This window comes from Camelus ferus, chromosome 7 (assembly GCF_009834535.1).
Source record: "Camelus ferus isolate YT-003-E chromosome 7, BCGSAC_Cfer_1.0, whole genome shotgun sequence".
In the NCBI taxonomy this organism is placed as follows: Eukaryota; Metazoa; Chordata; class Mammalia; order Artiodactyla; family Camelidae; genus Camelus; species Camelus ferus.
Window position 1 is genome coordinate 35,830,538 of NC_045702.1, and position 17,117 is coordinate 35,847,654.

Below are 17,117 nucleotides of genomic sequence, written 5' to 3' on the forward strand. Positions count from 1 at the left end.
TAAAGAAAGAAGGAAGGAAAGAAAGAAAGGGGCCTTACAAAACTCACACCATCACTTGCTTGTAGAGACGCAATGGCATGAAGAACAAAGAACCTTAGCTTTGGTATCAGATGCATTTTCCCTTTTTGATAGTTGCTTTTTCGTGGCGCCCGTCACTAAGCCTCTCTATCTGAATGCCAGATTCAGCTGAGTGTCTGCAAGTATAGCTTTTGATTCATTTGACTAAGAGTCTCCTTATAGATTCTTTCTGCCATTAATCTGTGAATTTTTTTGGCATTGTCAGAAAATTAGAGGCACTGTAGGGGGATAAGAGGTCTTTCCATGCCCTCTCAGTACTTACAGAAATCTGGAGGATAGAGAAAAGTTCTCTCCACTGGGAGAGTTTAACCTCAAGCCTTCTTCTTCGAGCTGGGAAAGAGCTTTTACAAGCAACTGGATGTTCAGAGTTACTAACAGGCCTGAGCCCCTCTGTGCTCTGAATTTTGGAAGTTTACCTATCCCAAACCAGTGATTCTCAATCTGGTGACAGATTTGCACCATTTCCCCCCTTCTCCACACGCCCTAGAGTCCCTGGCCACAGGGTTTAGTGTTAGACGTCACCAATAATAAGTGTCTCTGTGGCAATCTGAACGTGAGCTGAAGAGAAGCCACAACTTCTCCTGTGTCAATAGCACCCAGGCCCAAGTGCTTAGGAGGAACAGACAAGCCCTTCTACTGGAGGGGCTCAGTCTTCCTGAGTCCCCCTCCTTGGAGCATACAGAGCTGTCAGTCTTCGGTGGTGGTTTCCTGAGATTTCTGTACCTCCTTATTTCCAGAAAAAAAAAAGCGATAGCTTCCCTAGTCTTCGTTCTTGCATCCCTTCCAATGGCATCGCAGCCTCTGCTCCTCTACGTTTAATTCCTCCCTGTTTGGAACACATGTTCTGTTTTTTTCTTCATGATACTCTGGTTGTTGCATCAATGCCAGCTGCATAGTAGAACTGCCTGGGGAGCTTTTGAAAAACACTGATGCATGGCTCCCACATCTGGGAAGGGGCCTAGGTAATAAAAATCCATATTTTTTAATGCTCTTCTAATATTTCCAATGGGCAACCAAGGATGAAAACCACTGTCTCAATCTCAAATTGAACTCCCAACCTCAGGCTGTGGTTTCTTTTCTGTCAGACTCTCATCTTATTATTATTTCAAATCAGGTTAACAAGTCAGAGAACTTACTCTATCCCTTCCCTCCATGTTTTTCCAACACACTGAGGAGAGGCCAGGACAAGCCGTTTTGAAAATGACCCAAGGTTTCTTGGTACCTGGCTGAAGGTACCTGGCAGATACAAATGCCACTGCAAATGTAAATACATAAAGAAATAAAATAATATATTTAAAGTAAATGACTTTAAAAAGATTGATCAAGCAGTTTGAAAAATAACCAAAACTGTACTTTTGAAATCAAAAAATATACTAATAGAACTAGAATCTCAAAAGACATATTCGACAAAGAAAATAAAAATTGGTGAACTGTGTAATAGATATGAAAAAAATTGCTCAGACTGCAGCTCAGAAAGGAAAATAATATAAGCAAACACACTGTATACCTTTCTTAGTACAAAAGAGAAGCAACATGGAGGTTAAATTTGTTCCAGAATAAACGATACAGAGAGCAAAGTAAAGGCAATTTTCTGAAAGAACATGGCTGAGAATTTTCCAGAATTGATGAAAAACATTGATCATCAGATTCAGTAAGGTCAAAATATCTTAGGCAGGGTGAATAAAGAGAAATTCATACACAGACACAGCACAGTGAAACTGCAGGATACTAAGGAAAAAGAGATGCTGGTGCTAAAGGCAGCCCATTAGAGAAGACGGATCACATACAAACAAAGCTTTACAGAGACAGGTGCGTTCTTAAAAGCAGCTCTGGAGGCCAGCATACTCTTCGACAATGAGTGAAAATAACCATCAGCTTCCAAAATATACCCAGCAAAATTATCTTTCAAGAATGTAGGCAAGAAAAAGACCTTTCATACAAACAAAAGTTGAAAGAGAGTGGCATCAATTTATTGTTACCTAAAGAGCATGTACAGGATATATTTAAGGAGGAAGGAAGTTATACAAGAAGGAAAGTCTAAGTTGCAAAGGAAAACAATGTTAATCAAAGAAACTAAATATCTAGGTAAATCTAACCAGATTTTGCATAAAACAATAATAAAAAGGATATTTAATTTTTGCAGTTAAAATACAAGACAATACTAAAATATTGGGCAATAGTATCATAGAACTTGGAAGGGGGTTCTCTCGCAATGTGTTCTAAGATCCGGAAGAAAGTAAGACATTGTTTAACTTTGAAGTTCTTAAATTACATGAAATTTCATAATTCTTGAGTAGCACTAAAATAATCAAACTAGAATGTATGCCTTCCAAACTAGTAAAGGGAAAAAAATGAAGTGAAAAAAAGCAAGTTCAATTAATCCAAAAGAAAGGAACATAAGGAGGGAAGGAGGGAAGGAAGGAAGGAAGAGAAGGAAAAATGAAATCTACAAAAAGGTACACAAATAGCAAAAAACTAAAAGGTAGAAATATATGTACTTTTCATTAATAATTCATTTTTAGTGTGCCAAACTCTACAGTTAAAAGAGATTATCAAGGGAGAGGGGATAGCTCAAACTGTAGAGTGTATGCTTAGCATGCACGAGGTCCTGAGTTCAATCCCCAGTACCTGCCTCCAAATATAAAGAAATAAATCCAATTACCCCCCCATAAAAAATATTTAAAAAAGGAGAAAAAAAGATTATCAGACTTATGTCTAAAAATCCATTAGAAGTCCATTACTTAGACACATCTTAAATAAAAGAACCTAGAAAGATTGAAAGAAAAATATTAAAATGCTGTATCAGGCAAATTCTAATAAAAAAGAAAGAAAGGAAGGAAGGAAAGAAGAAATTAATATATCTATGTTGTCATTATTACAAAACGCCTTAAGTCATGTATAGTAAATGCTGTAATAGGTACAGCCTATTGTGAGGGAAAAGGGAGCATCACCTAATTCTTCACAGAAAGGTTTGGGGAAGAATTGAAAGAAGTTGAAGGAAGAAAAGGAAATAAACATTTGGCCAATGTTTGTTGAACAGCTGCCTATTCCTGGCCCTAACCCAGGCAATTTATTTACATTCTGTCCTTGCAATCCTTATGACAACTCTCTACAATATGAATTATTACCTCCAGGTTAAGTAGGCTGCCTAAGAGCTCATATATGGCTGAAGAGGAAATTGAATAAAATTCTATCAAACCAGAAAATTCACTTTGTTAAAACTGAGACAAGGCTTTTTTGTGTGTATAGAGCTGACAGATTAAATACAGAATACTCCGTTAGATCTGAAATCCAGATAAACAGCAAATAATTACTTTTGTATAAGTATCCCATGCAATATTTGGGACATACTTATACTAAAAAAAGTTATTTAACATTTATCTGAAATTCAGATTTAACTGAGAGTCCTGTATTTTTGTTTTCTAAATTTGGCAACTCTAGGTAGGGGGTGAAATAAAAGGGGGACAAGGATTGAGCTGAGATGACCGTGCTTATCAAAGGTCTCTGCTTGGGCCACAAGGGAAGATCCCCTCCATTCCTCTTGTGACAACCCATTCAATCACATGAAAAAATATATAGACTACTATTTTCTTAATTGTTATTTATTTGTACTTATTATTACTGTATAATATTATATAATAGTAATATTCTTATTATTATGTCACGAAAGTAATATATAATAAAAGGTTGGAAAAGAAAAGAACTCTGGAAAAATACCCCTATCTTCTCTTCTTGACAATTCCATTGGAAACACTTGGAGGACTTGTTTTTAAGTTGCTAGATCACAAGTGAATTGTGAGATTTATTGTCCCTAAGCTTTCAAATAGAACTCTTAGAGGAGTATATTTACTATAACAATGTCCCATCACAATGACCAAGTTTCATGCATCATTGGGGACCACATTTTTGCTTTATAGTCTAAGCTGAGGGTACAAATCTTGGATTGGAAGAATGAAGCACCCAGGCTGGGCTACTCATAAATCTCCTGGGCAGGTAGGCTTTAAATTAAGTTTTATGGAACAGGAAGAACATTGGTTGGACTCTTCCATAAGAAAGAATATTGCCTAGTGGGCTCCACCCATAGAAATATGTCAGAGCTGGGTAAACAGTGTAAGTGAATGTATAAATTATATGATGGCTTTAACTCACATGAAAAATATTGTATGAACTTCAATTTTAAATGTGAAGTCATACAAATACACATCAGTTACCCATATACACCTGCATTTTCTCTGCACATTTGGAAAATGGGAGATTCTAATTGAAAATTTCTTTTAACCCAGAACAATGGCATCGCATGTGGTTGGGGAGCTTCATAGAACAACTCTGGTGATACACCTCACCCCATCTTCCCACCCTCAAGCCACAGATGAAGACAATGTGACATGGCCGTGGTAGGTGATCTTTGTTTTTAACTCAGACACTACGTTCTGCCTTGCTGAAAGAGGAATCTATAAAAAGGGAACTGGGTGTTGAAGCTGGATATATAATGCCCTTATGATGCTGTGTTACTGAATCTTAGTTTCTACATTCACCCCCTAACCCTCATCTTTCAAAAAGTCAAACTGTTACAAAATACATTTTGTAACAGTTTAATACATTAAACTTAATACATTAAGTTTATTCTGATCATATAATCTTCTTTTGATGAGTCAGAAAGCAACCCAAGCATCTTCGTATGCCTCCAAGCCATCAATTCAATAATTCATTAAAATTGAGGAATAGGGTGTAATGAAAAGACTGTGGGCCTTAACACCAGCTCTACCGCCATATGGATAACTGAGGACAAGTACTCAACTCTCTGAGCTTCATTTTAGCTAACGAGAGTTATCCTTTAAGGAATACTGAAAGGGGGCACAGATTGTTAGGCCTTTTGGCCTTTCAAGCTCCACTTTTCACTGCACAGGATCAGAGAAGCAAATGGCATGAAGCACTATCCTGACTCTATCATGAACATAAATTGATAGTTTATTTAAAATAAATAAACAAACTCCTTGATGAAATAAACCCTTTCATATTTACATATATTTATTACACAGTTATAATTTTTTAATTAACTGTTTATATATACTTATAATCTAGAGCATAGGTTTACAAACTACAGCCCAAGGGCCAAATCCCACCTGCCAACTGATTTTACAAATAAAGTTTTATTTGAACACAGCCATGTGCATCTGTTCTGTTATAATGGCAGTTGAGTAGTCGTGATGGGCACTATATAGCTTACAAAACTCAAGATACTTACTGTCTTCTGTTGTTGTTGTTGTATTTTAAAAACAACACAAATTTTGCCAGTCTCTGATTATACATCAAAGGATTTTTTTTTCTGTTGGAAGTTAAGTTGAAGGTGATACATTTAGAGTGATGCACAGGAATTTATTTATGGCCTCTAGGGGTGCCAAAAACGCAGCTCAACAAGATGGCAGCACACCAGGCCGGAGGCTCTGCTGTTTGAAGTCAGCCAGATCTGGCTTCAAATCCCACCTTATGTAGACAATATATGATTCTTGGGAGGATTAAAGCTAACTATGATGTAGTAAGTGCTCAAAAAATGTTCAGTCTCTCCAATTAAATAAATATTTAAATAAACATCAGCTTTTCCCCTACATTCTGTTTCATTTCAGAAGAGAGAAAGAGAAAAGAGGAGCCATTCAGGTACAGTCACTCAGATAAAAATGAGACAAAACAAGGTCCATGTGTAATTTTGTCTGAGCACAGACAAAAACAAGGTAACCGGGCCAGCTATAAAATACGAAACACCCTTTTCTTGGATAACAACAATGCTCTTTTTCTTCACAGAGTCAAAATTGTCTCTGCCTTCTGACAGCATCCAGTACAGAGCGAACCCCCACATCCTTAGACCCTCCTCTAAGACACCCCACCAAAGCCCAAATCCTGTAACAGACTGTTCCTAACACCACCATACTGAGGGAACTTATGGTTCCCCATGCTCTCTGTCCCTGCAATGAGTCATAACCCAAGTTGTCCAGCTACAGGTGTCTCTGTGGTCTTTGGCTGAAAGTCGTTGACAGAGGGGACTGTGAGAAAGTTTCAGTTTGTTTCATTTGTATTATAAAAACTATAAACTGTACAATGGTGGTAGGAGGGAATAAGAGTAATAATTATTAAGTAATACTATGTCCTAGGCATTTTCAAACGTTATTTCTTTCGATCCACACCTCATAATTCTTTTTTGAGTTAGATACTGTGATCTATCTTTTATTGACACAAGAAGCTGAAGTTTGTTGAAGCTGATGGAAGTCTGGGGCCTGGCAGATGTGTGTGTCACTTAGAAGTGTATAATGGCTGAGAGAATCACCATGTTTATAACGTAAGCCAGCCTAGTAAGGAATAAAGCCTATGTCTCCGCTTGTGATAGCCTCCCTTGTATTTATCACCCAGTGCCAGGCACTGGGACCAGGATGAATAAATTGTCTTGCTGAACATCTTAGAAACTCTTTATTCCGCCTTCTCTTAGACCTAAGCCCATGGAGCAGCTGTTAGTTATGTCCTTGCTATTAGCACTTAAAATACAAGGTTAGGAAACTGGGATGAGAAAGAACCAACCCCCTAGCCACAAGTCTTCATAATCACGCAGGGAGGCCAGCCAAACCACTAATGTGCAGAGCCCCGTCTCAGACCACTGGATCAGAATCTATCAGGAGACCTTGGTATTGGTGTCCTTAACAAGTAGTTCAGGGGATTCCGATACAGACTTACCCTGAGAATCACTACTTTAATGTAACTGGGTGTCAGATTCCTCGTTGTTTATCCAAATTTCATCCATACATCAAATCTCAGTTAAGAGTCTCGAGCTTCTAACCTCTCCATCTTCAGGGACGTCCCTCCTCACTAAGTTACCCGAGCACTCAGAGTCCACATTGCACCTCACGCCTGAGTACGGAGGCTGATGGGGAAAATTCTGGACTTGAAGACAAAACTCAACCTCCTGGTCTGCGAGGGGATCCGAGTGACCATAAGCCTTGATTTTGTCATTTTCAATATAAAGAAAAAACAGTCTCAAACCTGGCCTGGAACAGAGATTTTCTGTGTAATCTAATTCACCATGTTCTTCTGGAAAGCAATTAACATTCTTGATAAAACTATAATTTTTCCTAAAAAGCCTTAATGGTATTAAAAGACCTATCCTAGAAAACTAGTGACCTGTCCCATCATTTGACTAATGATTTGTACTCAACATTCTTTTTTCTTTTATGTAATCTAATAATTATTATCTAACCACTTTTTTTTTCTATGAATGTCTCTGCCAAGAGAAAAATCTTAGAATTGGTCTGTTTCAGGTATTTTCCCATCAAGAAAATTCAACATTAAACTTTCAAGTTCTCTTAATTAAATTTTCAGAAAAAATTGATAGTAAAATAAAGATTAACATACTTACCTCCACCTTATAAGCCACAAAGCATTTAGCAAGTATAGATTCTCATAACGACTTACGATGTTTGCATTTGTTTTACATGGATAAATTGTGTCTTTCCAACTATATTATTGTCTTCTGGAAAGCAGAGGTCATAAACATCTTTGAATATTTCTGTATATCTTTCTCTTTATCTATAATATTATAAAGAGTGAAGTGGTATAATAATCCCTCTATTAATATTAAAATTTTTTTCCTGAAAACTCGATTAGAGTTACGTCCAATTTTCTCCATGAAAAGAGACTTGAAACAGGCCAATTCAACACTTTTGCTCTTGGTAGAGACGTTTGTAGGATAGATTATATTTAATGGAGTATGGACAGAAAGAGAGAGGGAGAAAGGAGGGAGGGAATTGATGAATGTGACCATTTTTTCCTTAATTCTTGAATCTCATGTTCACATCTCAACTACAGTTTCTCTAAATGAAGCCCTTGCATAGAGTACAGTCTGTGCTAGATGTGATCAAAGCTTTGCAAAGAGTTTATAATTTAGGAAATGATAAGACCTGTACTAAAATAACGTTTATGGAGTCTACAGTGAATTGCATGAGTGCCACTGTACCTGCTGTGACATAACAGAAATAAGTAATTTCTCTGCCCCAGTTCATGGCCCAGAACTCCTAAAACCCTTGTAACTTGGTGGCATTAAAAGCATGGATCACACTGTTCCAAAGAAAATGATGAGCAATGTGCATCTGGAAAAAGATGAGATGTCCTCATAGTTGATGCGGAGGAAACAGATTGGAGAATAGTAGGATGTAATTTATGAAAGGTTTATAGCACGTGTTCTCAGACTAGACCCCAATATTTCTAAACCAGAGATAGATGGAAGCCAGAATGGGCAGACAATTTATTTTTTCATGTGATTCTAAGAATAGAAGCAGGAATTCGCTTTTTATACAAAACAGCAGATATTATATGACATCCCATTTATGTGAACAGCAAAATAGTCAAATTCAAAGAGATGAAGTAAAATGGTGGTTACCAGGGGCTGGGGGGCTGGGGCGGGGAGGAATGGGGAGTTATTGCTTAAGAGTTACAGATTTTCAGTGTGGGATGATGAAAAAGATCTGGAGATGGATAGTGGTAATGGTTACATGATAATGTGAACATACTTAATGCCCCTGAACTGTACACTTAAAAATGATTAAAATGGTAAATTTTATGTTACATATACTTTACCAAAATTTTAAAAAGAAACAGGAAAAGAGTTTGTCTTTAGGGCAGACCGTCCTTTTAGTCATGAGAGCATAATTTGGTGAGCCTTTTAGCAGTACAGATGGAAGGTGAATGCCACTAGGAGCACTGAAGGTGCTTCAGACCCAGACGGATCACATTTCTGCTCAATGGGCCTTGCTCTTCAGAGACAATTATGATATGAAATTATTTTTGACATCCTCTAACTGGGGCTTAACATAGGGAGGAAGACACCTGAATCTGTGGATGTAAAGATAAGGAGGAGAGAAGACCTCTGCCCAGGATGCTAAGTAGGCCGTGGCAGGCAGCATGGCCTCAAGCCAGCGCCAATGAGAATGGCTGTAGGAAACCTCCAGGAAGAAGTATTGATGCCTCTAACAGGTGATCTCTAGCTTTTCATTTCTCTCTAAAAATTGTGATTTCTTAAGCTCTTATCAAGCCTTCAATATAGTTCATAGGCCAGCAAACCACACCCATGGGCCAGCCACTTGTTTTTGTAAAGTTTTTATCAGATCACAGCAAAGCCTATTTGTTTATGTATCAGCTCTGGCTATTTTCATATTACAACTGGAGAGCTGAGTTGTTGCAAAAGAAGTTGTATGACCCACACACGAAAAAATCTAAAATATCGATTACCTGGTCCTTTAAGAAGAAGTATGCTGAAAAAATGTTTGTCACAGATTCAATTAGTTGTGTTTGAGAAGGAACCGGAGGGGCATTGTCCACCTATTGGAATATAGTGGACCCGAGAGGGGCAGAGATCTGCAGATAAATCAGAGTGAGGGGCACCCGCGGTCTTGGATTTGTAGAACATGTAAACCCTGTCCCAGAAATCCTCGGGAGTGGACTGAGCTTCCTGCCATCACTTAAGAGAGAACCTGAACCAGGAACGGAAATGAGTTACATATTTGAGGTTCCATGTATAAAGCTTTTGGTCGTTGGACTCTATCTGGGACTAATCTCAGTCCCTAAAGAGATCCAGGGATATGACCTCAGCATAACCTTGAAGCAGCTGAACAAATGGTGCTACTTAATGCACAGATACTGCACCGGCACACTCTGTAATTACACCCCAAAGTGAACAGTAAGTTGCTATTTCCCTCACAGTTTCTGAGGTGGAGGAGGAGTGAAGGGAGGGGAGGAAGTGGGATGCACTCTTTTGAGTAAGGCTGTTGCAAGCATAACACCAGATAGACACGAAGCTGTGTAGGCTGTTCATTAACATTTCTTAAATTTTTAAAAAAAATCTTAAGATTAAAATTTCCCTGAAGAAGTGAATGAGTCATAAACCAGCTACTGTAGACTGAATTTCTCTCTCAGAAAGTAAAATTATTCCTAGAGAGAGAGGGGAGGTACCTTTGGATCTCAGGTCATTCCCCACCCCACGCAGCTGTGGGGACTCCCCAGCCAGCGGTGCTGAAATTGTGGCATCATCAGTTGACAGGCATTGGAGGTCAGGCTGAACTTCTTTATCAGGGAGCTCAGGGATATCCTAAATTCCATTAGCTCTAACTTTTGGATTGCCCAGGAAAACTTTCCATTTATGTGTAAGGCTCCAGCTGGTGCAACCTCCTACCTGGTCGTAGAGCAGGAAGGGTTCAGATGCTGAGAGGGCTGCTATTTAGTAACAGAACTCCATTCTCCAGGTACCCCCCTCCACCCATCCCAGAGGCCAGGTTACTAGAAAATCTGTAATATGTGAATGAAATTCAACAAACTTTACTCTTTATGAAAAAGGACCTAATCCCCAAGAACTGCAATCTTTAGTTGACCAAGAATTTTGAAACCCCAGTTACATCCAAAGTTGAAAAGAAAAGCAATCTTTGGACTTACCAACTACTGTTTTTAGAGCATTTGGGGTTCTAAGCCTTCAGTATCTATGGTACGTAATCTCAGTCATGTTGTCTTTACCTTTTCATTCGCTCATTCATTCATATATTCATTCCAGAGTTGGTGAGTACTCAGTATGTGACAAACACTATTCCAGAATACAAAGATGCACAAAGCACAGTTCGTGCCCTTAAAGACATCATAGTTTTAGGACAGAGGCTCTGCTTAGATTAAATTTGATTATGAGTATCATAAATAATATCATTGTCATCAAAAACAAGGTAAGACAATAAGAGTATTTGGTGCATATTTTGACATAACTCATACTAGATTTGAAGACACTTTGCAAAGTAATATTTTCAGAAATGTTTGACCAATTACAGAATTTTTCTCAAGACTATTACTTTGAAAAATAGATTTCTTCTGTATAGCACAGGGAACTATATTCAATATCTTGTGATAATATTTAATAAAAAAAGAATATGAAAATGAATGTATGTATATGCATATGCATAACTGGGACATTGTGCTGTACACCAGAAATTGACACATTGTAACTGACTGTACTTCAATTTAAAAAAAAGAACATTACTTTGAAGGATCTCACTGATTTGTGCATAATCAAATCTTCTTTAAAATATTTTTGACATGTTATTTCAGTCATAACGTGCTAACATCTCTTGTAGTACTAACATAGACATAGAAGACACCCAGTAAGCATTTCACTGAATTTTAGATTTGGAAAGCACTTTTATAAATCAGATAGTCCCGTGATCCTTAACCTTAGTTGGGTTTGAAAATCTGATGAAATCTGTGGAACTAATTTCCCATTAAAAAAGCATATATTTACAAACATTCAGATTTTTGTATACAATATTAGGGGATTGGTGGATCACCTTAAGTTTCGTCCATGAACTCCTTTGGGGTCACATGATCTAATCTAATCTTCCATTTTATAATTGTTGAAAATAATTGGCAAGAACAGGGATTGGAAAATTATGACCCTTGGGCCAAATCTGGCTCATCTCTCCTTTTTGTACAGCTGGGGCTAAGAATGGGTTTTACATTTTCAAATGGTTACATTTTAAAGTTATGTAAGAACATGTGTATTATCTTCAATTTTGTCTCTTGGTTTATAAAACCTAAACTATTTACTATCTAGTCCTAATGAAAGAAGTTTGCCACTCCCTGGCCAAAATAGTTAGAAAATATCTTCCAAATTACTCAGCCAGTTACTAGAAAACAGAGGACCACCTGATTCTTCATCCATTGATCTCTCATTACTCCTATTGATCGATTAAAATATTGACTAACTGATTGGTTGATTTAAACCAAATAAGAAAGAAAAGAAGGAGTTGTAAATCTGGAGTACTTAATAAATGATTTCTTAGGTAAGTAATTGTGCAGTTGTGCAGGAAGTTGAAATTCAGAGAAATAAGTGACCTACTCAAAATCATATGAAAAATTTGTTAAAGAAGCACGACTGAGCTCTCAAACTCAGGTTGCGCATTACTGACTGATTTTTTAAACTTTCCATTATTTTCCATTCCACATGTTTGAAATGCAATACTTCTCGTGAAAGGGAAATAATGGCATGAAAGGAATTTATTTAAAGTAAAACTATTTGAACAGATGTTGTTGTTAACCTGTAATTCAGTGATTTTTAAAGGTATTTTCAGATTCCTCCTGTCGTGTAGTACTGTAAAAATGAAATGCAAAGAATTATAATAGCCACTAACACACAATCACATACGCTATTTCGAATATATTCTTTTAGAAATTTCAAAGTACCTGATTGTTATGGATCGCTTTCTTCTGTTGAGTAGGGCTGCCAGAATGATTTCAAACTATATATGACAGTATTACCAATAATAGAGTTTAAAAATTTTAATAATAAAAAATAATAAAACTGCTTAAAAGATAAACTTTTGAATAATATGTACAAGCAATACTAGAGCCCCTAAAGACTTCTATAATGTTTTTAGCCAAAGTTTTGTTTTTTTTTTTTGATAGAATCTGGAACCATGTTTGTTTGTATTTAAGTACTAATAAAAATTGAGTCTCACCCTCAGAGTAGTTGTAAACTACACAGGAAGAACTGAACAATTCTTTCTATAAAGGAGGACTGGTAGTCAGAGTAAATAACCTTGTTTTTTACAGTAAGATTATCTGGAGATTATGAATTAGAACTGCGTTGGGAAGTCCGGCGTGCTCTCTTTATGCATAACCTCCATTCACATGCCCCCTCCTGCCCCAAGTCTTTTGCACTTACCTGAAAAAGCCCAAGTTCTCAAGAGAAGGTGCAGAGTTGAGCCATTTGTCTGACTTCCAAACAGGATTCTTCTCTAACAGCAAGGCTGCTGGGGCACTTCCATGATCTGTGTGCACTCAAAGGGACTGGCAAGCTCACCAAGCAAAAGGAAGCTAGGGTTCTAAGTTCCGCAAAGCATCACCAGCAACCACAAAACCTCAAGACCATTTCAAACGTCCTAGCATTGAAAAACCAAGCTTATGAAGATGAACAGTCCAAGTTGCAAAATCACAAGAAGGCCAACTGTCAAGAAATAGTTATTAAGGTTTTAGGTCTGCAATAAGAGTCCATCTTAAAAAATTATTCAAACTAAATTTTGTAGAGAACAGGAAAAAAAAGAAGTGATGTTACCAAAACCAAAAAGGGAAGATAAACTGTGCTGTGTTTAGGGTGGAAGAACATACGTATAGTATTTCCTTTCAGGAAATTTACAGTTATTCTGTATCCTAGTGGGGACCTAGGACTACTACACTTATGATGTATTTTGCTGATTAGCTCTGTCATTGATAGATAATATTGACTACAATATGACACTAACCTCAGCTTATTAAATTAGAGTTAAGACAGAGGATAGTAAACCAGAGTCTATTAGAGTGCCAAAGGAGGAGGGTATTTGTTCTCAGTCTCATTTTTCAGACCCCTAATGTTATCTTCAAAAGAAGCTATACCCACAATCATGAAGATAACACTGCAAATATTGAAAGAAAAATAATGGTCTCATACTGCTCTAACTTGCCTACCATTTTATGCAACACTAGAAATTAATATTTTATAAATATGATGATTATGTTATAAATCACATAATAATGTATAGAAATCTATGAGTTTAAAATGCTAGTTTATGAAATACCAACATTTTAAATATCCAATTTCTAATTTGACATTTCTGCACTTAAAAAAAATTATAGGAGCATCAAAATTGTACCACCCTTGAGTTCTGTCTTCTTTAAAGGTCCTAATTAGAATTCTAACTTTGGCAATTTCACACGATTTCTGGTCTCCTTTGCAATACTGGAACACTAATATTTTAGGCAAACATTTTGCAGTTCTTCTTTCTTATTTTTCACATTTTTCATTTCAAACAGAATGTTATAAATGCACCTGTCTGTTTTTTCAGTTACAAGGAAAAGACTTTCCAGACATCTGAAAAGTCTTCAGTTTCAGCAGGTGTGCACTCTGTGTCATAGGAGTAAAAATGTTATATACTACAAAATAACTCATGCTGGAGGAATTTCAATTTTTAGTAATGGTAGAGAAGACTATTACAGACAAACCCACCTTCTGAGAACAACTTAAAAAAAAAAAAAGGATAGCATATAAATTCTATTGGCTTGAATGCTTTAGAAAGCTGGCCAGGCAATGAGAACCTGAAGAAACCAAATCCCCTGGAGAGGAGAAGTACAAAAGTTGAACCTCATTTTCGACTCTTGTTTTTCACTTAAGGTTCTCCTGTTTATAACTAGTCACTGAGAAGCAGAGAAATCGAGCAGAAAAGGGTAGCAGGAAGCTCAGAAGTGAAGGCTACCTAGGTTACAGGGGCAAAATTAGGTACAGAAAGAAATCGCCAAGGAGATGGTGCCCTTATAGTCACCTTAAGATTTCAGGTGAGACCCCTGCAGGTCGATACCTTAGGAAAATGCATGAGCCATCAACCATCACAAGGTTGAAGCCCAATTTCAAATCAACTAAATTACTAGGTAGTTAGATAACCATTGAACAGATTAGGGGATTCAACACCATTGTAACAGCCTCCCCTTGACCCCCCAAAAACTAGCCTATGGAGACTGTTATCATCCTATGGAGGATGATAACACTATCCAGATCACCAAGTTAGCTCTCAAATTTTTATGTACGATGTCCAAATTTCAGTAAATATTAACAGACATGTCAGAAGAAAAGACTAACTGAAACTGTGAAAATAATAGAAAATAGAAACAGATGCAAAAGGAGATACAAAATTGAGGGACTTTAAACTAACTGTGATTAAGAGTTTGAAGAAATTAGATGAAATATAATTATATATTTTATATTGGAATCTGTCTTTTGAAAATCAAACAGAAATTCTGAAATTGAAAGATAAAATAACTAAAATTAAATACCCAATCAGTGAGGGCTAATAGAATATTAGACCCAGAAAATAAGAATTAGAATAAGTCAGTAGAAAATATCAGATTGAAGAACAGAGGAGAGAAAAAGGACACAGGAAAAGATCTAATTTTTTTTAATATAGAAAAATATAGGAAAAATGCTAACATGACTGTAACTGGTGTCTAGAAAGAGAAAAGAGAAAGAATTGGGCAGAAGCAATATTTAAAGAGGTAATAAATTTTAAAATTATATAATTTTAAAAAGACATAGGCTCAAGAAGCACTATGAACCCCAAACAGGATAGAAGTGAAGAAATACACACGTAGGTACATCTAGAAAAATTGCTAAAAACCAAAAATGAAGAAAAAAAAATCCTCAGTTGGAGGGGAAAATGACTTTTAAATGAGCAACTATAAGAGTAGAAACACACTTCTCAACAATGGAACCCAAGGAAAACGAAAGAACATATTCAAAATTATGAAAGTAAGTAAGTGCCAGCTTAAAATGCTTTACCCAATGAATACATCAATTATTTTTAAGACAAAATATAACATTTCCAGACAAACCAAAAGTAAGATAATTTGTAACTTACAAGCATGAACTAAGGGAATTCACAGGAGTTGTTCAAGAAGAGCAAAAGTGTATCCACGATGGAAACCAGAACTCCATGCTAAGATGAAGTAAAAGAAGGAGTAAATATATGTGGATAAACTTAAATAAGTTTTGAAGACATGTGATAACAACAGTTATGCCTAGTGAGGTTCAAAATATATGGAGAAACTACATACATGACAATAATAGAGTAAAACATGGGAAGGTAAATTCAACTAAAGGGTTCTAAAATCCCTGCATCTTCTTTTGGTGGTAGAAATACTAATTTATTTTAGACTTTAATCAGTCTAGAATATTGTAATCTCTAGGGTAGTCACTAAAATAATAAAAACATAACATATAATAAATAAGATAAAACAGAAAAAAAAAAAAGAAATGTAACTACTAATCCAAAAAATGTCCCAAAGAAAGGAAAAGACATATAGAATGGGTTGACAAATAGAAAACAAAGAGTAAGAGGGTATCTTTAAACACTCTAATATAGTAATAATATATAAAACAAGGTTTTTTAGACCAGATGAAAAAAAAGTACATGCAACTCAATGTTGATTAAAAAAGACACACCTAAATCAACACAAGGACACTAAAATAAAAGAATGAAAAATACATAATATGAAAAAATTTTTTTAAGTTCAGTAGAGCTATGTATATTTCATGTATTTGTCAGAGAAGTTAGACTGTGAGGTAACAGATATTATTGGGAATAAAAAGGGGAATTTCATTATGATAAAATATTTAATCTTTCTAAAATGTTACAATTTTAAATTTGTTGCACTTAATAATGTTGTTTCAAAATATATAAAGCAAAATAATGACACAACTAAAAGAAAAACGGCAAAATTCATTATCATAGGGAGATTTTAACAAACGCCTCTTAGTAATTGGTAGACCAAGCTGACAGAAATTCCAAATGTGATAGTAAATTTTTAACAATGCCATCAATAAATTTCACCTAATTTACATACCTTATACCCAGCAAATGCAAAATTCACATCAAATGCCAGAGTCAATTTACTAAGTAATGAGTGTAAAGGAAATCTCAACAAAGATCTAAAAACTAAAATTATATGGAGTACATTTTGTAGTAAGAATACAGTTAAGCTAGAAATCAATAACAAAAAAGATAATATTAAAAACTTCTTATGTATGAAAAGTACTTGATATACTTTTAAATAATTCAAATGCTAAAAAGTGATTACAAATGGAAATTAGGAAATTTTTTTCTTTGGATGATAATAAAAATTCAACTTGTCAAATCTTCCAGAACACAACAAATGCAATGTTAAAAAGCTTATGTTAAGAGGGAAAGCTGAAATAAATTATCCAAGCCACAAGTTAAAAAAAAAAAGCCTAGGGGGTGCAAATAGAAATAAATAATAAAAATAAAATAAGAAACAAACATGTACTAGAGAAAATCAATCTAAAAGTTGTTTGTTTTAAATGTTGGTTTTAAAATTTGATAAATCCCTGAAGGACAGATCAGAGATCAAAGAAAAAAAGCTGGAAAAACACAATATCAAGAATGATTTTTTTTCAAAGGAGAGATTTAAATACAGATCTCACAGTT

The 17,117-nt window shown here is 35.8% G+C and overlaps 1 protein-coding gene across 7 annotated transcripts in view; it reads right to left on the reverse strand.

Annotated features, from left to right (window-relative positions):
• Positions 1-17,117, reverse strand: part of GPR141 (G protein-coupled receptor 141) — a 169,632-nt gene that overhangs the window by 32,992 nt on the left and 119,523 nt on the right. For 3 of the 7 annotated variants that reach the window (XM_032483705.1, XM_032483704.1, XM_032483703.1), the window contains one exon: positions 15,531-15,608. The exons of 3 other annotated variants lie outside the window; for them this stretch is intronic. The gene's annotated coding sequence lies outside the window, so the exon portion shown is untranslated. Of the gene's footprint in view, positions 1-12,811; positions 14,021-15,530; positions 15,609-17,117 lie in introns of those variants that run through there. One more of the 7 variants, XM_006191553.3, reaches the window with a different exon arrangement.